Below are 23,309 nucleotides of genomic sequence, written 5' to 3'. Positions count from 1 at the left end.
GGAGGATGCTTCCTACAGTGGGGTAGTCAATGACCGGAGGACACAGATAGAGTGGATGTGGAGAGGATGTATCGTATAGTGGGGGAGTCTAGGACCGGAGGACACAGATAGAGTGGATGTGGAGAGGATGTTTCCTATAGTTGGGGGAGTACAGGACCGGAGGACACAGACAGAGTGGATGTGGAGAGGATGTTTCCTATAGTTGGGGGAGTACAGGACCGGACGACACAGACTGAGTGGATGTGGAGAGGATGTTTCCTATACTGGTGGAGTCTACGACCAGAGAACACAGATCTAGTGGATGTGGAGAGGATGTTTCCTATTGTGGTGGAGTCTACGACCAGAGAACACAGATATAGTGCATGTGGAGAGGATGTTTCCTATAGTGGGGGAGTCTAGGACTAGAGGACACAGATGGAGAGGATCTGGAGAGGATGTTTCCTATATTGGTGGAGTCTAGGACCAGAGGACACAGACAGAGTGGATGTGGAGACGACGTTTCCTGTTGTAAGGGAGTCTAGGACCAGAGGACACAGATAGAGTGGATGTGGAGAGGATGTTTCCCATAGTGGTGGAGTCTAGGACCAGAGGGCACAGATAGAGTGGATGTGGAGAGGATGTTTCATATAGTGGGGGAGTCTAGGACCAGAGGACACAGATAGAGTGGATGTGGAGAGGATGTTTCCTATACTGGTGGAGTCTAGGACCAGAGGGCACAGATAGAGTGGATGTGGAGAGGATGTTTCATATAGTGGGGGAGTCTAGGACCAGAGGACACAGATAGAGTGGATGTGAGAGGATGTTTCATATAGTTGTGTAGTCTAGGACCAGAGGACACAGTTAGAGTGGATGTGGAGAGAATGTTTCCTATAGTGGGGGAGTCTAGGACCAGAAGACACAGTTAGAGTGGATGAGGAGAGGATGTTTCCTATAGTGGGGGAGTCAAGGACCAGAGGACACAGATAGAGTGGAAGAGGAGAGGATGTTTCCTATAGTGGGGGAGTCAAGGACCAGAGGACACAGATAGAGTGGATGTAGAGAGGATGTTTCCTATAGTGGGGGAGTCTAGCACCAGAGGACACAGTTAGACTGGATGAGGAGAGGATGTTTTCTACAGTGGGGGAGTCTAGGACCAGAGGACACAGATAGAGTGGATGTGGAGAGGGTGTTTCCTATAGTGGGGGAGTATACGACCAGAGGACACAGAGAGAGTGGATGTGGAGAGGATGTTTCTTATAGTGGGCGAGTCTAGGACCAGAGTACACAGATAGAGTGGATGTGGAGAGGATGTTTCCTATAGTGGGGGAGTCTAGGACCAGAGGGCACAGATAGAGTGGATGTGGAGAGGATGTTTCCAATAGTGGGGGAGTCTAGGACCAGAGGACACAGATAGAGAGGATGTGGATATGATGTCTCGCATAGTGGGGGAGTTTAGGTCCAGAGGACGCAGACTGAGTGGATGTGGAGAGGATGCTTCCTACAGTGGGGTAGTCAATGACCGGAGGACACAGATAGAGTGGATGTGGAGAGGATGTATCGTATAGTGGGGGAGTCTAGGACCGGAGGACACAGATAGAGTGGATGTGGAGAGGATGTTTTCTATAGTTGGGGGATTCTAGGACCGGAGGACACAGATAGAGAGGATGTGGATATGATGTCTCGCATAGTGGGGGAGTTTAGGTCCAGAGGACGCAGACTGAGTGGATGTGGAGAGGATGCTTCCTACAGTGGGGTAGTCAATGACCGGAGGACACAGATAGAGTGGATGTGGAGAGGATGTATCGTATAGTGGGGGAGTCTAGGACCGGAGGACACAGATAGAGTGGATGTGGAGAGGATGTTTCCTATAGTTGGGGGAGTACAGGACCGGAGGACACAGACAGAGTGGATGTGGAGAGGATGTTTCCTATAGTTGGGGGAGTACAGGACCGGACGACACAGACTGAGTGGATGTGGAGAGGATGTTTCCTATAGTGGTGGAGTCTACGACCAGAGAACACAGATCTAGTGGATGTGGAGAGGATGTTTCCTATTGTGGTGGAGTCTACGACCAGAGAACACAGATATAGTGCATGTGGAGAGGATGTTTCCTATAGTGGGGGAGTCTAGGACTAGAGGACACAGATGGAGAGGATCTGGAGAGGATGTTTCCTATATTGGTGGAGTCTAGGACCAGAGGACACAGACAGAGTGGATGTGGTGAGAATGTTTCCTATAGTGGGGGAGTATAGGACCAGAGGACACAGACAGAGTGGATGTGGAGACGACGTTTCCTGTTGTAAGGGAGTCTAGGACCAGAGGACACAGATAGAGTGGATGTGGAGAGGATGTTTCCCATAGTGGTGGAGTCTAGGAGCAGAGGGCACAGATAGAGTGGATGTGGAGAGGATGTTTCATATAGTGGGGGAGTCTAGGACCAGAGGACACAGATAGAGTGGATGTGGAGAGGATGTTTCCTATACTGGTGGAGTCTAGGACCAGAGGGCACAGATAGAGTGGATGTGGAGAGGATGTTTCATATAGTGGGGGAGTCTAGGACCAGAGGACACAGATAGAGTGGATGTGAGAGGATGTTTCATATAGTTGTGGAGTCTAGGACCAGAGGACACAGTTAGAGTGGATGTGGAGAGAATGTTTCCTATAGTGGGGGAGTCTAGGACCAGAAGACACAGTTAGAGTGGATGAGGAGAGGATGTTTCCTATAGTGGGGGAGTCAAGGACCAGAGGACACAGATAGAGTGGAAGAGGAGAGGATGTTTCCTATAGTGGGGGAGTCAAGGACCAGAGGACACAGATAGAGTGGATGTGGAGAGGATGTTTCCTATAGTGGGGGAGTCTAGCACCAGAGGACACAGTTAGACTGGATGAGGAGAGGATGTTTCCTATAGTGGGGGAGTAACGGACCAGAGGACACAGATAGAGTGGATGTAGACAGGATGTTTCCTGTAGTGGGGGAGTTAGGGAACAGAGGACACAGTGGATGTGGAGAGGATGTTTTCTATAGTTGGGGGATTCTAGGACCGGAGGACACAGATAGAGAGGATGTGGATATGATGTCTCGCATAGTGGGGGAGTTTAGGTCCAGAGGACGCAGACTGAGTGGATGTGGAGAGGATGCTTCCTACAGTGGGGTAGTCAATGACCGGAGGACACAGATAGAGTGGATGTGGAGAGGATGTATCGTATAGTGGGGGAGTCTAGGACCGGAGGACACAGATAGAGTGGATGTGGAGAGGATGCTTCCTATAGTTGGGGGAGTACAGGACCGGAGGACACAGACAGAGTGGATGTGGAGAGGATGTTTCCTATAGTTGGGGGAGTACAGGACCGGACGACACAGACTGAGTGGATGTGGAGAGGATGTTTCCTATAGTGGTGGTGTCTACGACCAGAGAACACAGATCTAGTGGATGTGGAGAGGATGTTTCCTATTGTGGTGGAGTCTACGACCAGAGGACACAGATCTAGTGGATGTGGAGAGGATGTTTCCTATAGTGGGGGAGTCTAGGACCAGAGGACACAGACTGAGTGGATGTGGAGAGGATGTTTCCTATAGTGGGGGTGTCTAGGACTGAAGGACACAGATAGAGAGGATGTGGATATGATGTTTTGCATAGTGGGGGTGTATACGACCAGAAGGCACAGATAGAGTGGATGTGGAGAGGGTGTTTCCAATAGTGGGGGAGTATACGACCAGAGGACACAGATAGAGTGGATGTGGAGAGGATGTTTCTTATAGTGGGCGAGTCTAGGACCAGAGTACACAAATAGAGTGGATGTGGAGAGGATGTTTCCTATAGTGGGGGAGTCTAGGACCAGAGGGCACAGATAGAGTGGATGCGGAGAGGATGTTTCCAATAGTGGGGGAGTCTAGGACCAGAGGACACAGATAGAGTGGATGTGGAGAGGATGTTTTCTACAGTGGGGGAGTCTAGGACCAGAGGACACAGATAGAGTGGATGTGGAGAGGGTGTTTCCTATAGTGGGGGAGTATACGACCAGAGGACACAGATAGAGTGGATGTGGAGAGGATGTTTCTTATAGTGGGCGAGTCTAGGACCAGAGTACACAGATAGAGTGGATGTGGAGAGGATGTTTCCTATAGTGGGGGAGTCTAGGACCAGAGGGCACAGATAGAGTGGATGTGGAGAGGATGTTTCCAATAGTGGGGGAGTCTAGGACCAGAGGACACAGATAGAGAGGATGTGGATATGATGTCTCGCATAGTGGGGGAGTTTAGGTCCAGAGGACGCAGACTGAGTGGATGTGGAGAGGATGCTTCCTACAGTGGGGTAGTCAATGACCGGAGGACACAGATAGAGTGGATGTGGAGAGGATGTATCGTATAGTTGGGGAGTCTAGGACCGGAGGACACAGATAGATTGGATGTGGAGAGGATGTTTTCTATAGTTGGGGGATTCTAGGACCGGAGAACACAGATAGAGAGGATGTGGATATGATGTCTCGCATAGTGGGGGAGTTTAGGTCCAGAGGACGCAGACTGAGTGGATGTGGAGAGGATGCTTCCTACAGTGGGGTAGTCAATGACCGGAGGACACAGATAGAATGGATGTGGAGAGGATGTATCGTATAGTGGGGGAGTCTAGGACCGGAGGACACAGATAGAGTGGATGTGGAGAGGATGTTTCCTATAGTTGGGGGAGTACAGGACCGGAGGACACAGACAGAGTGGATGTGGAGAGGATGTTTCCTATAGTTGGGGGAGTACAGGACCGGACGACACAGACTGAGTGGATGTGGAGAGGATGTTTCCTATAGTGGTGGAGTCTACGACCAGAGAACACAGATCTAGTGGATGTGGAGAGGATGTTTCCTATTGTGGTGGAGTCTACGACCAGAGAACACAGATATAGTGCATGTGGAGAGGATGTTTCCTATAGTGGGGGAGTCTAGGACTAGAGGACACAGATGGAGAGGATCTGGAGAGGATGTTTCCTATATTGGTGGAGTCTAGGACCAGAGGACACAGACAGAGTGGATGTGGTGAGAATGTTTCCTATAGTGGGGGAGTATAGGACCAGAGGACACAGACAGAGTGGATGTGGAGACGACGTTTCCTGTTGTAAGGGAGTCTAGGACCAGTTGACAGAGATAGAGTGGGTGTGGAGAGGATGTTTCCCATATTGAGCGAGTCTAGGACCAAATGACGCAGATAGAGTGGATGTGGAGAGGAAGTTTCCTAGAGTGGGGGTGCCTAGGTCCAGAGGACACAGATAGAGTGGATGTGCAGAGGAAGTTTACTATAGTGGGGGAGTCCAGGACCAGAGAACAAAGATATAGTGCATGTGGAGAGGATGTTTTCTACAGTGGGGGAGTCTAGGACCAGAGGACACAGATAGAGTGGATGTGGAGAGGGTGTTTCCTATAGTGGGGGAGTATACGACCAGAGGACACAGATAGAGTGGATGTGGAGAGGATGTTTCCTATAGTGGGGGAGTCTAGGACCAGAGGGCACAGATAGAGTGGATGTGGAGAGGATGTTTCCAATAGTGGGGGAGTCTAGGACCAGAGGACACAGATAGAGTGGATGTGGAGAGGATGTTTCCTATAGTGGGGGAGTCTAGGACCAGAGGGCACAGATAGAGTGGATGTGGAGAGGATGTTTCCTATAGTGGGGGAGTCTAGGACCAGAGGACACAGATAGAGTGGATGTGGAGAGGATGTTTCCTATAGTGGGGGAGTCTAGGACCAGAGGACACAGATAGAGTGGATCTGGAGTGGATGTTTCCTATAGTGGTGGAGTCTAGGACCAGAGGACACAGACAGAGTGGATGTGGAGAGGATGTTTCCTATAGTGGGGGAGTCTAGGACCAGGGGGCAGAGATGGAGTGGGTGTGGAGAGGATGTTTCCTATAATGAGCGAGTCTAGGACTAAATGACGCAGATAGAGTGGATGTGGAGAGGGTTTCCTAGAGTGGGGGAGTCCAGGACCAGAGAACACAGATATAGTGCATGTGGAGAGGATGTTTCCTATAGTGGGGGAGTCTAGGACCAGAGGACACAGATAGAGTGGATGTGGAGAGGATGTTTCCTATAGTGGGGGAGTCCAGGACCAGAGAACACAGATATAGTGCATGTGGAGAGGATGTTTCCTATAGTGGGGGAGTCTAGGACTAGAGGACACAGATGGAGAGGATCTGGAGAGGATGTTTCCTATATTGGTGGAGTCTAGGACCAGAGGACACAGACAGAGTGGATGTGGTGAGAATGTTTCCTATAGTGGGGGAGTATAGGACCAGAGGACACAGATAGAGTGGATGTGCAGAGGAAGTTTACTATAGTGGGGGAGTCCAGGACCAGAGAACAAAGATATAGTGCATGTGGAGAGGATGTTTCATATAGTTGTGGAGTCTAGGACCAGAGGACACAGTTAGAGTGGATGAGGAGAGGATGTTTCCTATAGTGGGGGAGTCAAGGACCAGACGACACAGATAGAGTGGATGTGGAGAGGATGTTTCCTATAGTGGGGGAGTCTCGGACAAGAGGACACAGATAGAGTGGATGTGGAGAGGATGTTTCCTGTAGTGGGGGAGTCTAGGACCAGTGGACAGAGATAGACTGGATGTGGAGATGATGTTTCCAATAGTGGGGGCGGAGTCTAGGACCAGAGGACACAGATAGAGTGGATGTGGTGAGGGTGTTTCCTATAGTGGGGGAGTATACGACCAGAGGACACAGATAGAGTGGATGTGGAGAGGATGTTTCTTATAGTGGGCGAGTCTAGGACCAGAGTACACAGATAGAGTGGATGTGGAGAGGATGTTTCCTATAGTGGGGGAGTCTAGGACCAGAGGGCACAGATAGAGTGGATGTAGAGAGGATGTTTCCTATAGTGGGGGAGTCTAGCACCAGAGGACACAGTTAGACTGGATGAGGAGAGGATGTTTTCTACAGTGGGGGAGTCTAGGACCAGAGGACACAGATAGAGTGGATGTGGAGAGGGTGTTTCCTATAGTGGGGGAGTATACGACCAGAGGACACAGATAGAGTGGATGTGGAGAGGATGTTTCTTATAGTGGGCGAGTCTAGGACCAGAGTACACAGATAGAGTGGATGGGGAGAGGATGTTTCCTATAGTGGGGGAGTCTAGGACCAGAGGGCACAGATAGAGTGGATGTGGAGAGGATGTTTCCAATAGTGGGGGAGTCTAGGACCAGAGGACACAGATAGAGAGGATGTGGATATGATGTCTCGCATAGTGGGGGAGTTTAGGTCCAGAGGACGCAGACTGAGTGGATGTGGAGAGGATGCTTCCTACAGTGGGGTAGTCAATGACCGGAGGACACAGATAGAGTGGATGTGGAGAGGATGTATCGTATAGTGGGGGAGTCTAGGACCGGAGGACACAGATAGAGTGGATGTGGAAAGGATGTTTTCTATAGTTGGGGGATTCTAGGACCGGAGGACACAGATAGAGAGGATGTGGATATGATGTCTCGCATAGTGGGGGAGTCTAGGACCGGAGGACACAGATAGAGTGGATGTGGAGAGGATGTATCGTATAGTGGGGGAGTCTAGGTCCAGAGGACGCAGACTGAGTGGATGTGGAGAGGATGCTTCCTACAGTGGGGTAGTCAATGACCGGAGGACACAGATAGAGTGGATGTGGAGAGGATGTATCGTATAGTGGGGGAGTCTAGGACCGGAGGACACAGATAGAGTGGATGTGGAGAGGATGTTTCCTATAGTTGGGGGAGTACAGGACCGGAGGACACAGACAGAGTGGATGTGGAGAGGATGTTTCCTATAGTTGGGGGAGTACAGGACCGGACGACACAGACTGAGTGGATGTGGAGAGGATGTTTCCTATAGTGGTGGAGTCTACGACCAGAGAACACAGATCTAGTGGATGTGGAGAGGATGTTTCCTATTGTGGTGGAGTCTACGACCAGAGAACACAGATATAGTGCATGTGGAGAGGATGTTTCCTATAGTGGGGGAGTCTAGGACTAGAGGACACAGATGGAGAGGATCTGGAGAGGATGTTTCCTATATTGGTGGAGTCTAGGACCAGAGGACACAGACAGAGTGGATGTGGTGAGAATGTTTCCTATAGTGGGGGAGTATAGGACCAGAGGACACAGACAGAGTGGATGTGGAGACGACGTTTCCTGTTGTAAGGGAGTCTAGGACCAGAGGACACAGATAGAGTGGATGTGGAGAGGATGTTTCCCATAGTGGTGGAGTCTAGGAGCAGAGGGCACAGATAGAGTGGATGTGGAGAGGATGTTTCATATAGTGGGGGAGTCTAGGACCAGAGGACACAGATAGAGTGGATGTGGAGAGGATGTTTCCTATACTGGTGGAGTCTAGGACCAGAGGGCACAGATAGAGTGGATGTGGAGAGGATGTTTCATATAGTGGGGGAGTCTAGGACCAGAGGACACAGATAGAGTGGATGTGAGAGGATGTTTCATATAGTTGTGGAGTCTAGGACCAGAGGACACAGTTAGAGTGGATGTGGAGAGAATGTTTCCTATAGTGGGGGAGTCTAGGACCAGAAGACACAGTTAGAGTGGATGAGGAGAGGATGTTTCCTATAGTGGGGGAGTCAAGGACCAGAGGACACAGATAGAGTGGAAGAGGAGAGGATGTTTCCTATAGTGGGGGAGTCAAGGACCAGAGGACACAGATAGAGTGGATGTGGAGAGGATGTTTCCTATAGTGGGGGAGTCTAGCACCAGAGGACACAGTTAGACTGGATGAGGAGAGGATGTTTCCTATAGTGGGGGAGTAACGGACCAGAGGACACAGATAGAGTGGATGTAGACAGGATGTTTCCTGTAGTGGGGGAGTTAGGGAACAGAGGACACAGTGGATGTGGAGAGGATGTTTTCTATAGTTGGGGGATTCTAGGACCGGAGGACACAGATAGAGAGGATGTGGATATGATGTCTCGCATAGTGGGGGAGTTTAGGTCCAGAGGACGCAGACTGAGTGGATGTGGAGAGGATGCTTCCTACAGTGGGGTAGTCAATGACCGGAGGACACAGATAGAGTGGATGTGGAGAGGATGTATTGTATAGTGGGGGAGTCTAGGACCGGGGGACACAGATAGAGTGGATGTGGAGAGGATGTTTCCTATAGTTGGGGGAGTACAGGACCGGAGGACACAGACAGAGTGGATGTGGAGAGGATGTTTCCTATAGTTGGGGGAGTACAGGACCGGACGACACAGACTGAGTGGATGTGGAGAGGATGTTTCCTATAGTGGTGGTGTCTACGACCAGAGAACACAGATCTAGTGGATGTGGAGAGGATGTTTCCTATTGTGGTGGAGTCTACGACCAGAGGACACAGATCTAGTGGATGTGGAGAGGATGTTTCCTATAGTGGGGGAGTCTAGGACCAGAGGACACAGACTGAGTGGATGTGGAGAGGATGTTTCCTATAGTGGGGGTGTCTAGGACTGAAGGACACAGATAGAGAGGATGTGGATATGATGTTTTGCATAGTGGGGGTGTATACGACCAGAAGGCACAGATAGAGTGGATGTGGAGAGGGTGTTTTCAATAGTGGGGGAGTATACGACCAGAGGACACAGATAGAGTGGATGTGGAGAGGATGTTTCTTATAGTGGGCGAGTCTAGGACCAGAGTACACAAATAGAGTGGATGTGGAGAGGATGTTTCCTATAGTGGGGGAGTCTAGGACCAGAGGGCACAGATAGAGTGGATGCGGAGAGGATGTTTCCAATAGTGGGGGAGTCTAGGACCAGAGGACACAGATAGAGTGGATGTGGAGAGGATGTTTTCTACAGTGGGGGAGTCTAGGACCAGAGGACACAGATAGAGTGGATGTGGAGAGGGTGTTTCCTATAGTGGGGGAGTATACGACCAGAGGACACAGATAGAGTGGATGTGGAGAGGATGTTTCTTATAGTGGGCGAGTCTAGGACCAGAGTACACAGATAGAGTGGATGTGGAGAGGATGTTTCCTATAGTGGGGGAGTCTAGGACCAGAGGGCACAGATAGAGTGGATGTGGAGAGGATGTTTCCAATAGTGGGGGAGTCTAGGACCAGAGGACACAGATAGAGAGGATGTGGATATGATGTCTCGCATAGTGGGGGAGTTTAGGTCCAGAGGACGCAGACTGAGTGGATGTGGAGAGGATGCTTCCTACAGTGGGGTAGTCAATGACCGGAGGACACAGATAGAGTGGATGTGGAGAGGATGTATCGTATAGTTGGGGAGTCTAGGACCGGAGGACACAGATAGATTGGATGTGGAGAGGATGTTTTCTATAGTTGGGGGATTCTAGGACCGGAGGACACAGATAGAGAGGATGTGGATATGATGTCTCGCATAGTGGGGGAGTTTAGGTCCAGAGGACGCAGACTGAGTGGATGTGGAGAGGATGCTTCCTACAGTGGGGTAGTCAATGACCGGAGGACACAGATAGAATGGATGTGGAGAGGATGTATCGTATAGTGGGGGAGTCTAGGACCGGAGGACACAGATAGAGTGGATGTGGAGAGGATGTTTCCTATAGTTGGGGGAGTACAGGACCGGAGGACACAGACAGAGTGGATGTGGAGAGGATGTTTCCTATAGTTGGGGGAGTACAGGACCGGACGACACAGACTGAGTGGATGTGGAGAGGATGTTTCCTATAGTGGTGGAGTCTACGACCAGAGAACACAGATCTAGTGGATGTGGAGAGGATGTTTCCTATTGTGGTGGAGTCTACGACCAGAGAACACAGATATAGTGCATGTGGAGAGGATGTTTCCTATAGTGGGGGAGTCTAGGACTAGAGGACACAGATGGAGAGGATCTGGAGAGGATGTTTCCTATATTGGTGGAGTCTAGGACCAGAGGACACAGACAGAGTGGATGTGGTGAGAATGTTTCCTATAGTGGGGGAGTATAGGACCAGAGGACACAGACAGAGTGGATGTGGAGACGACGTTTCCTGTTGTAAGGGAGTCTAGGACCAGTTGACAGAGATAGAGTGGGTGTGGAGAGGATGTTTCCCATATTGAGCGAGTCTAGGACCAAATGACGCAGATAGAGTGGATGTGGAGAGGAAGTTTCCTAGAGTGGGGGTGCCTAGGTCCAGAGGACACAGATAGAGTGGATGTGCAGAGGAAGTTTACTATAGTGGGGGAGTCCAGGACCAGAGAACAAAGATATAGTGCATGTGGAGAGGATGTTTTCTACAGTGGGGGAGTCTAGGACCAGAGGACACAGATAGAGTGGATGTGGAGAGGGTGTTTCCTATAGTGGGGGAGTATACGACCAGAGGACACAGATAGAGTGGATGTGGAGAGGATGTTTCCTATAGTGGGGGAGTCTAGGACCAGAGGGCACAGATAGAGTGGATGTGGAGAGGATGTTTCCTATAGTGGGGGAGTCTAGGACCAGAGGACACAGATAGAGTGGATGTGGAGAGGATGTTTCCTATAGTGGGGGAGTCTAGGACCAGAGGACACAGATAGAGTGGATCTGGAGTGGATGTTTCCTATAGTGGTGGAGTCTAGGACCAGAGGACACAGACAGAGTGGATGTGGAGAGGATGTTTCCTATAGTGGGGGAGTCTAGGACCAGGGGGCAGAGATGGAGTGGGTGTGGAGAGGATGTTTCCTATAATGAGCGAGTCTAGGACTAAATGACGCAGATAGAGTGGATGTGGAGAGGAAGTTTCCTAGAGTGGGGGAGTCCAGGACCAGAGAACACAGATATAGTGCATGTGGAGAGGATGTTTCCTATAGTGGGGGAGTCTAGGACCAGAGGACACAGATAGAGTGGATGTGGAGAGGATGTTTCCTATAGTGGGGGAGTCCAGGACCAGAGAACACAGATATAGTGCATGTGGAGAGGATGTTTCCTATAGTGGGGGAGTCTAGGACTAGAGGACACAGATGGAGAGGATCTGGAGAGGATGTTTCCTATATTGGTGGAGTCTAGGACCAGAGGACACAGACAGAGTGGATGTGGTGAGAATGTTTCCTATAGTGGGGGAGTATAGGACCAGAGGACACAGATAGAGTAGATGTGCAGAGGAAGTTTACTATAGTGGGGGAGTCCAGGACCAGAGAACAAAGATATAGTGCATGTGGAGAGGATGTTTCATATAGTTGTGGAGTCTAGGACCAGAGGACACAGTTAGAGTGGATGAGGAGAGGATGTTTCCTATAGTGGGGGAGTCAAGGACCAGAGGACACAGATAGAGTGGATGTGGAGAGGATGTTTCCTGTAGTGGGGGAGTCTAGGACCAGTGGACAGAGATAGACTGGATGTGGAGATGATGTTTCCAATAGTGGGGGCGGAGTCTAGGACCAGAGGACACAGATAGAGTGGATGTGGTGAGGGTGTTTCCTATAGTGGGGGAGTATACGACCAGAGGACACAGATAGAGTGGATGTGGAGAGGATGTTTCTTATAGTGGGCGAGTCTAGGACCAGAGTACACAGATAGAGTGGATGTGGAGAGGATGTTTCCTATAGTGCGGGAGTCTAGGACCAGAGGGCACAGATAGAGTGGATGTGGAGAGGATGTTTCCAATAGTGGGGGAGTCTAGGACCAGAGGACACAGATAGAGTGGATGTGGAGAGGATGTTTCCTATAGTGGGGGAGTCTAGGACCAGAGGACACAGATAGAGTGGATGTGGAGAGGATGTTTCCTATAGTGGGGGAGTCTAGGACCAGAGGACACAGATAGAGTGGATGTGGAGAGGATGTTTCCTATAGTGGGGGAGTCTAGGACCAGAGGACACAGATAGAGTGGATCTGGAGTGGATGTTTCCTCTGGTGGGGGAGTCTAGGACCAGAGGACACAGATAGAGTGGATGGGGAGTCCATGTTTCCTATAGTGGGGGAGTCTAGGACCAGAGGACACAGTTAGAGTGGATGAGTAGAGGATGTTTCCTATAGTGGGGGAGTCAAGGACCAGAGGACACAGATAGAGTGGATGTGGAGAGGATGTTTCCTATGGTGGGGGAGTCTAGGACCAGAGGACACAGTTAGACTGGATAAGGAGAGGATGTTTCCTATAGTGGGGGAGTCTAGGACCAGAGGACACAGATAGAGTGGATGTGGAGAGGATGTTTCCTGTAGTGGGGGAGTCAAGGACCAGAGGACACAGATAGAGTGGATGTGGACAGGATGTTTCCTGTAGTGGGGGAGTCAAGGACCAGAGGACACAGATAGAGTGGATGTGGACAGGATGTTTCCTGTAGTGGGGGAGTCAGGGACCAGAGGACACAGAGAGAGTGGATGTGGAGAGGATGTTTTCTATAGTTGGGGGAGTCCAGGACCGGAAATACAGATAGAGAGGATGTGGAGACGACGTTTAGTATAGTGGGGGCAGAGACTACGACCAGGGGACACAGATAGAGTGCATGTGGAGAGGATGTTTCCTATAGTGGGGGAGTCTAGGACCGGAGGACACAGATAGAGAGGATGTGGATATGATGTCTCGCATAGTGGGGGAGTTTAGGACCAGAGGACACAGACTGAGTAGATGTGGAGAGGATGCTTCCTACAGTAGGGTAGTCAATGACCGGAGGACACAGATAGAGTGGATGTGGAGAGGATGTTTCCTATAGTGGGGGAGTCTAGAACCAGAGGACACAGATAGAGTGGATGTGGTGAGGATGTTTCCTATAGTGGGGGAGTCTAGTACCAGAGGACACAGATAGAGTGGATGTGGAGAGGACGTTTCCCATAGTGGGGGAGTCTAGGACCAGAGGACAGAGACAGAGTGGATTTGGAGAGGATGTTTCCTATAGTGGGGGAGTCTAGGACCAGATGGCACAGAAAGAGTGGATGTGGAGAGGATGTTTCCTGTAGTGAGGGTGTCTAGGAGCAGCGGACACAGATAGAGTGGATGTGGAGAGGATGTTTCCTATAGTGGGGGAGTCTAGGACCAGAGGACACAGATAGAGTGGATCTGGAGTGGATGTTTCCTCTGGTGGGGGAGTCTAGGACCAGAGGACACAGATAGAGTGGATGGGGAGTCCATGTTTCCTATAGTGGGGGAGTCTAGGACCAGAGGACACAGTTAGAGTGGATGAGTAGAGGATGTTTCCTATAGTGGGGGAGTCAAGGACCAGAGGACACAGATAGAGTGGATGTGGAGAGGATGTTTCCTATGGTGGGGGAGTCTAGGACCAGAGGACACAGTTAGACTGGATAAGGAGAGGATGTTTCCTATAGTGGGGGAGTCTAGGACCAGAGGACACAGATAGAGTGGATGTGGAGAGGATGTTTCCTGTAGTGGGGGAGTCAAGGACCAGAGGACACAGATAGAGTGGATGTGGACAGGATGTTTCCTGTAGTGGGGGAGTCAAGGACCAGAGGACACAGATAGAGTGGATGTGGACAGGATGTTTCCTGTAGTGGGGGAGTCAGGGACCAGAGGACACAGAGAGAGTGGATGTGGAGAGGATGTTTTCTATAGTTGGGGGAGTCCAGGACCGGAAATACAGATAGAGAGGATGTGGAGACGACGTTTAGTATAGTGGGGGCAGAGACTACGACCAGGGGACACAGATAGAGTGCATGTGGAGAGGATGTTTCCTATAGTGGGGGAGTCTAGGACCGGAGGACACAGATAGAGAGGATGTGGATATGATGTCTCGCATAGTGGGGGAGTTTAGGACCAGAGGACACAGACTGAGTAGATGTGGAGAGGATGCTTCCTACAGTAGGGTAGTCAATGACCGGAGGACACAGATAGAGTGGATGTGGAGAGGATGTTTCCTATAGTGGGGGAGTCTAGAACCAGAGGACACAGATAGAGTGGATGTGGTGAGGATGTTTCCTATAGTGGGGGAGTCTAGTACCAGAGGACACAGATAGAGTGGATGTGGAGAGGATGTTTCCCATAGTGGGGGAGTCTAGGACCAGAGGACAGAGACAGAGTGGATTTGGAGAGGATGTTTCCTATAGTGGGGGAGTCTAGGACCAGATGGCACAGAAAGAGTGGATGTGGAGAGGATGTTTCCTGTAGTGAGGGTGTCTAGGAGCAGCGGACACAGATAGAGTGGATGTGGAGAGGATGTTTCCTCTAGTGGGGGGAGTCTAGGTTCAGAGAACAAAGATAGAGTCGATGTTGAGAGGATGTTTCCTATAGTGGGGGAGTCTAGGACCAGAGGACACAGATAGAGTGGATGTGGAGAGGATGTTTCCTATAGTGGGGGAGTCTAGGACCAGAGGACACAGATAGAGTGGATGTGGAGAGGAAGTTTCATATACTGGTGGAGTCTTGGACCACAGATAGAGTGGATGTGAAGGGGATGTTTCTTATAATGAGGGAGTCTAGAGCCAAAGGACACAGATAGAGTGGATGTGGAGAGGATGTTCCCTATTTTGAGGGAGTCTAGGACCAGAGGGCACAGATAGAGAGGATGTGGAGAGGATGTTTCGTATACTGGGGGTGTATAGGACCAGAAGGCACAGATAGAGAGGATGTGGAGAGGATGTTTCGTATACTGGGGGTGTATAGGACCAGAAGGCACAGATAGAGAGGATGTGGACAGGATGTTTCGTATACTGGGGGTGTATAGGACCAGAAGGCACAGATAGAGTGGATGTGGAGAGAATGTTTCCTATAGTGGGGGAGTCTAGGACCAGAGGACACAGATAGAGTGGATGTGGGGAGGATGTTTCCTAAAGTGGGGGAGTCTCGGACAAGAGGACACAGATAGGGTGGATGAGGGGAGGATGTTTCCTATAGTGGGGGAGTATAGGACCAGAGGCCACAGATAGAGTGGATGTGCAGAGGATGTTTCCTATAGTGGTGGAGACTAGGTCAAGAGGACACAGGTAGAGTGGATGTGGAGTGGATATTTCCTATAGTGGGGGAGTCTAGGACCAGGGGACATAGAAAGAGTGGATGTGGAGAGGATGTTTCCTCTAGTGGGGGAGTCTAGGACCAGAGGACACAGATAGAGTGGATGTGGAGAGGATGTTTCCTGCAGTGTGGAAGTCTAGTATCAGAGGGCACAGATAGAGTGGATGTGGAGAGAACGTTTCCTATGGTGGGGTAGTCTGATACCAGAAGGTACATTTCGAGTGGGTGGGATGTTTCCTATAGTGATGGTGTCTACGGCCAGACTGCACAGGTAGAGTGAATGTAGAGAGGATGTTTCCAATTGCGGGGGAGTCTAGGACCTGAGAACACAGACAGAGCGGATGGAGAGATGATGATTCCGATAGTGCGGGAGTCCAGGACCAGAGGGCACAGATAGAGAGGATGTGCAGAGGATGTTTCGTAGAGAGGGTGAGTATAGGACCAGCGGGAACAGATGGAGTGGATGTGGAGAGGATGTTTCCTATAGTGGGGGAGTCTAGGACCAGAGGAAACAAATAGAGTGGATGTGGAGAGAATGTTTCCTATAGTTGCGGGAGTACAGGAACAGAGGACACAGATAGAGAGGATGTGGAGAGGATGTTTCGTATAGTGGGGGGAGACTAGGTCAAGAGCACACAGACAGAGTGGATGTGGAGAGGATGTTTCCTATATTGGTGGAGTCTAGGACCAGAGGACACAGATAGAGTGGATGTGGAGAGGATGTTTCCCATAGTGGTGGAGTCTAGGACCAGAGGGCACAGATAGAGTGGATGTGGAGAGGATGTTTCCTATATTGGTGGAGTCTAGGACCAGAGGACATAGATAGAGTGGATGTGGAGAGAATGTTTCCTATAGTGGGGGAGTCTAGGATCAGAGGGCACAGATAGAGTGGATGTGGAGAGGATGTTTCCTATAGTGGGGGGAGACTAGGTCAAGAGCACACAGACAGAGTGGATGTGGAGAGGATGTTTCCCATAGTGGTGGAGTCTAGGACCAGAGGGCACAGATAGAGTGGATGTGGAGAGGATGTTTCCTATATTGGTGGAGTCTAGGACCAGAGGACATAGATAGAGTGGATGTGGAGAGAATGTTTCCTATAGTGGGGGAGTCTAGGATCAGAGGGCACAGATAGAGTGGATGTGGAGAGGATGTTTCCAATAGTGGGGGAGTCTAGGACCAGAGGACACAGATAGAGTGGATGTGGAGAGGAAGTTTCCTATAGTGAGGGAGTCTAGGATCAGAGGGCACAGATAGAGTGGATGTGGAGAGGGTGTTTCCTATAGTGGTGGAGTCTAGGATCAGAGGGCACAGATAGAGTGGATGTGGAGAGGATGTTTCCTATAGTGAGGGTGTCTAGGACCAGAGGACACAGATACAGTGGATGTGGGGAGGATGTTTCCTATAGTGGAGGAGTCTAGGACCAGAGGGCACAGAAAGAGTGGATGTGGAGAGAATGTTTCCTGTAGTGGGGGTGTCTAGGAGCAGCGGACACAGATAGAGCGGATGTGGAGAGGATGTTTCCTATTGTGAGGGAGTCTAGGACCAGGTGACACAGATAGAGTGGATGTGGAGAGGATGTTTCCTATAGTGGTGGAGACTAGGTCAAGAGGACACAGGTAGAGTGGATGTGGAGTGGATATTTCGTATACTGGGGGTGTATAGGACCAGAAGGCACAGATAGAGAGGATGTGGAGAGGATGTTTCGTATACTGGGGGTGTATAGGACCAGAAGGCACAGATAGAGTGGATGTGGAGAGAATGTTTCCTATAGTGGGGGAGTCTAGGACCAGAGGACACAGATAGAGTGGATGTGGGGAGGATGTTTCCTAAAGTGGGGGAGTCTCGGACAAGAGGACACAGATAGGGTGGATGAGGGGAGGATGTTTCCTATAGTGGGGGAGTATAGGACCAGAGGCCACAGATAGAGTGGATGTGCAGAGGATGTTTCCTATAGTGGTGGAGACTAGGTCAAGAGGACACAGGTAGAGTGGATGTGGAGTGGATATTTCCTATAGTGGGGGAGTCTAGGACCAGGGGACATAGAAAGAGTGGATGTGGAGAGGATGTTTCCTCTAGTGGGGGAGTCTAGGACCAGAGGACACAGATAGAGTGGATGTGGAGAGGATGTTTCCTGCAGTGTGGAAGTCTAGTATCAGAGGGCACAGATAGAGTGGATGTGGAGAGAACGTTTCCTATGGTGGGGTAGTCTGATACCAGAAGGTACATTTCGAGTGGGTGGGATGTTTCCTATAGTGATGGTGTCTACGGCCAGACTGCACAGGTAGAGTGAATGTAGAGAGGATGTTTCCAATTGCGGGGGAGTCTAGGACCTGAGAACACAGACAGAGCGGATGGAGAGACGATGATTCCGATAGTGCGGGAGTCCAGGACCAGAGGGCACAGATAGAGAGGATGTGCAGAGGATGTTTCGTAGAGAGGGTGAGTATAGGACCAGCGGGAACAGATAGAGTGGATGTGGAGAGGAGAGGATGTTTCCTATAGTGGAGGGAGTCTAGGACCAGAGGGACACAGATAGAGTGGATGTGGAGAGGATGTTCCCTATAGTGGGGGAGTCTAGGACCAGAGGAAACAAATAGAGTGGATGTGGAGAGAATGTTTCCTATAGTTGCGGGAGTACAGGAACAGAGGACACAGATAGAGTGGATGTGGAGAGAATGTTTCCTATAGTGGTGGATTCTAGCAACAGAGAACACAGATAGAGTGGATGTGGAGAGAATGTTTCCTATATTGGGGGAGTCTAGGACCAGAGGGCACAGACAGAGTGGATGTGCAGAGGATGTTTCCTATAGTGGGGGGAGACTAGGTCAAGAGCACACAGATAGAGTGGACCTGGGAGAGGATGTTTCCTATAGTGGAGGGAGTCTAGGACCAGAGGGCACAGATAGAGTGGATGTGGAGAGGATGTTTCCTATATTGGTGGAGTCTAGGACCAGAGGACATAGATAGAGCGGATTTGGAGAGGATGTTTCCTATAGTGGGGGAATCTAGGACCAGAGGGCACACATAGAGCGGATGTGCAGAGGACGTTCCTACTGTGAAGGAGTCTAGAACCAGAGGACACAGATAGAGTGGATGTGGAGAGGATGTTTCCTGTAGTAGGGAGTCCAGGACCAGGTGACACAAATAGAGTGGATGTGCAGCGGATGTTTCTATAGTGGGGGGAGTCTAGGAGCAGAGGGCACTGATAGAGTGGATGTGGAGAGGACGTTTCCTGTAGTGGGGGTAGTCCAGGACCAGACGACACAGATAGAGTGGATGTTGAGAGGACGTTCCTATTGTGAGGGAGTCTAGGAACCAGGTGACACAGACGAGTGGATGTGGAGGGGATGTTTCCTATAGTGGGGAGTCTAGTACCAGAGGACACACATAGAGTGGATGTGGAGAGGATGTTACCTATAGTGTGGGAGTCTAGGACCAGAGGACACAGATAGAGTGGATGTGGAGAGGATGTTTTCCTATAGTGGGGGAGTCTAGACCAGAGGACACAGATAGAGTGGATGTGGAGAGGATGTTTCCCATAGTGGTGGAGTCTAGGACTAGAGGACACAGATAGAGTGGATGTGGAGAGGATGTTTCCCATAGTGGTGGAGTCTAGGACTAGAGTGACACAGATAGAGTGGATGTGGAGAGGATGTTTCCTATAGTGGGTGAGTCTAGTACCAGAGGACACAGATAGAGTGGATGTGGAGAGGATGTTTCCTATAGTGGGTGAGTCTAGTACCAGAGGACACAGATAGAGTGGATGTGGAGAGGATGTTTCCTATAGTGGGGGAGTCTAGGACCAGAGGACACAGATAGAGTGGATGTGGAGAGGATGTTTCCTATAGTGGGGGAGTCTAGGACCAGAGGACACAGATAGAGTGGATGTGGAGAGGATGTTTCCTATAGTGGGGGTGTCTAGGACCAGAGGGACACAGATAGAGTGGATGTGGAGAGGATGTTTCCTATAGTGGGGGAGTCTAGGACCAGAGGACACAGATAGAGTGGATGTGGAGAGGATGTTTCCTATAGTGGGGGAGTCCAGGACCAGAGGACACAGATAGTGTGGATGTGGAGAGGATGTTTCCTATAGTGGGGGAGTCTAGGACCAGAGGACATGGAGAGAGTGGATGTGGAGAGGATGTTTCCTATAGTGGGGGAGTCTAGGACCAGAGGACACAGATTGAGTGGATGTGGAGAGGATGTTTCCTATAGTGGGGGAGTCTAGGACCAGAGGACATGGAGAGAGTGGATGTGGGACGATGTGGAAAGGTTGTTTCAGGGTGGGTGTGGGGGGGGGGGGGTTCCCATCCTGGAGTCCACGGTTAATAGTTAATAGAGGAGAGGGGGAGAGGATGGGTGAGAGGAGGGGGGAGAGGAAAGCGGGAGGAGAGGGGGAGAGGAGGAGGGAGAGGAGAGAGGAGAGAGAGAGAGGGGGAGGAGAGAAGGGAGAGGAGAGGGGGAGGGAGGGGAGAGAGAGGGAGAGGCAGGGGGAGAGAGGGGAGAGGGTGAGAGAGAGGGGGAGAGGAGAGGGGGGAGAGGTGACAGAGAGTGGACGGAAGGGGGAGAGGGTGAGAGAGAGGGGAGAGGGAGAGAGGGAGAGGGAGGTGGAAAGAAAGTGAGAGGCAGGGGGAGAGAGAGGGGGAGAGGGAGGGGGGAGAGGGCGACAGAGAGGGGGATGGGAGAGGGGGAGAGGGTGAGAGAGAGGGGAGAGTGGAGAGAGAGAGGGAGGGGGGAGAGAGAGGGGGGAGAGAGGGGGGAGAGAGAGGGGGGAGAGAGAGAGAGAGAGGGAGGGGGGAGAGAGAGGGGGGTGAGTGGAGAGAGAGGGAGGGGGGAGAGAGAGGGGGGAGAGAGAGGGGGGAGAGAGAGGGGGGAGAGAGAGGGGAGAGAGAGGGGGGAGAGAGAGATGGGGGAAGAGAGGGAGAGGGGGAGCCTTTCCACGGGCGCCTGCAAAGACCCAAGAAATTTCAAAGCGCTGGACTGTCACCCCTGAACCTGCCCCCAAGCCTTACTGGCAACTGCGCCCCAGGTCTTTGGCAAAGGTGGGAAGAGCCCTTGGGCTAGATGTTTCTCACCTGAAGCGTTGGTGACCGTCACTGGAACGCCAGGTGACCGTCACTGGAACGCCAGGCACCTGGAGCCCGTTGATATTTGATGGTCTGTATCGAGTGGCCGGAGGCGAACTGCGTGGTGTTCAGGTTAATGGGTCCCCCCGGCCGGGGCGATCCTGGGCAGGGCGTTCCCCTTCCGGATGCTGGAGCCGGCCGCCGATCTCTTCCCCGCCCCCGGCCGGGGCGATGCGGGGCAGGCTGCTGGAGAGGCTGGGGGCCGTCTGCAGGGCGGCGGCAGTGGTGCTCTTCACGGGCAGGGCCTGCCAGCTCAGCTGGCCGAGGAGGAGACGGGCTGGGCCCGGATGATGACGGGGGGCTGCCTCCCCGGGCTGGGCCTGGAAGGCCGCTGGCGGCGGCTGGGGGCTTCTGCGGGACGGTGGGGAGGGTGTGCCCGCTCATGGAGGCCGCCTGCACCACACGGATGGCCTGCTGGGGGATGGCGGGGGGCCGGGGGCTCCTGCCTCTGCTGGACGACCTGCAGGAGGCCGGAGCCGGCGCTCTGCAGCAGCACCATGTTCGTCCCCGCCTGCAGGAGCCCACCCGGCCCGGCCTCCACCAGGGTGACAGCCTCCGCCGACGAGGAGGGGGAGGAGGTGGCCGACTTCCTCCGCAGCCGCTTGCCGGCCTTGGCCGGGCCCCCGCCCTCCCCGGGCAGCTGCACCGCGCCACCGAAGGGCAGGGAGAGGGCCACATTGCCCCGCCGGCCAGCTTGATCACGTTGCCCGGGCTCTGCAGCGGCGCCCCCCCCACCCTCTGCACCTGGACCGGGAGGGAGGCGGCCGACTTCACCTGCACCGGCTGGGGGGCGGGCTTCGGGCTCGTCACGAAGGCCTGGCTGGTGCCCGGGATGATCTGGATCTGGCCCGCCACGCTGGGCTGGACGTTGGCGATCTGCAGGGACTGGACCTGGGGGACCACCTGGTACTGGACCCCCGGCCGCGAGGCCTTGCCGCCGGCCGCCGCCGGCCTGGTTCTGGATGGCCAGCACCAGCTGGCCCGCGGCGGACGCGCTGACGGCTGCGCTGCCGGCCGGCGGCCCTTGGATCTGGAAGACCTTCCCGCCCGCCGTGAAGAAGCCGAGGTTGGCGCCGCCGTTCTGGCCGTTGGGCGGCGGGGGGGCCGGCTTCAGGAGGGGCAGCTTCTTGGCGACCACCTGCACCGCCACCGGGGAGGGCGAGGAGCTGGGGTCGGCGGCCGGGGGGCCGATCTTGCTGCAGGTCGCTGCCAGCAGAGCCAGTGGAGAGGGCTGAGAGTCCTGCAGCAACAGCCGAAACAAAAACAAACAACGGGGAACTTCAACAGAACATACGATCGAAAGCACAACCAGACCGTTCAGCCCGCCAAATCTGCTCCCCCATTCCATCATGGCTGATTCATTTACCCTCCCAACCCCCATTCTCCTGACTTCACCCTGTTACCTTTGACGCCCTGACTAATCAACAACCGATTATCCTCCGCTTTAAGTACACACAATGGCTCAGCCTGCACAGCTATTTGTAGCAATGAATTCCAACGATTCACCACCCTCTGGCTAAAGAAATTCCTCCTCATCTCTGTTCTAAATGGACGTCTGGTCCATTGGTCCTCTGGTCCTAGACTCCCTCACTATAGGAAACATCCTCTACACATCCACTCTATCTGTGTCCTCTGGTCCTAGACTCCCCCCACTATAGGAAACATCCTCTCCACATCCACTCTATCTGTGTCCTCTGGTCCTAGACTCACCCACTATAGGAAACATCCTCTCCACATCCACTCTATCTGTGTCCTCTGGTCCTGGACTCCCCCACTATGGGAAACATTCTCTCCACATCCACTCTGTCTGTGTCCTCTGGTCCCAGACACCCCCACGATAGGAAACATCCTCTCCACATCCACTCTATCTGTGCCCTCTGATCCTAGACTCCCCCACTATAGGAAACATCGTCTCCACATCCACTCTATATGTGCCCTCTGGTCCTAGACTCCCCCACTATAGGAAACATCCTCTCCACATCCACTCTATCTGTGCCCTCTGATCCTAGACTCCCCCACTATAGGAAACATCCTCACCACATCCACTCTATCTGTGTCCTCTGGTCCTAGACTCCCTCACTATAGGAAACATCCTCTCCACATCCACTCTATGTGTGTCCTCTGGTCCTAGTCTCCCCTACTATAGGAAACATCCTCTCCACAATCCACTCTATCTGTGCCCTCTGATCTAGACTCGCAGTAACCTTTGAGGACCATGACCTCGTCGTAGGGTTTGGAGACCTGCATGCCTCGATGACCCAGAGAGCTACATTGGCTGGAGTCACTGCCTTGAGCTTTGGCTTTCTGCCGGGTCTCCCAGTGCCAAGCAGATCAAAGGGTAGAGGTCAGACCGAGAGTGGTC

At 52.2% G+C, this 23,309-nt stretch overlaps 1 pseudogene; it reads right to left on the bottom strand.

Moving 5' to 3' along the window:
* Window positions 1-22,295, bottom strand: part of LOC132390311 (transcription factor Sp2-like) — a 79,151-nt pseudogene extending 56,856 nt beyond the window's left edge.
* Window positions 22,296-23,309: the final 1,014 nt, after the last annotated feature.

The sequence above is a fragment of the Hypanus sabinus genome, unplaced genomic scaffold, assembly GCF_030144855.1.
Source record: "Hypanus sabinus isolate sHypSab1 unplaced genomic scaffold, sHypSab1.hap1 scaffold_857, whole genome shotgun sequence".
NCBI lineage: Eukaryota > Metazoa > Chordata > Chondrichthyes > Myliobatiformes > Dasyatidae > Hypanus > Hypanus sabinus.
The sequence above is the reverse complement of the archived record's forward strand: the minus strand, read 5'-3'. Positions and strand labels throughout refer to the sequence as shown.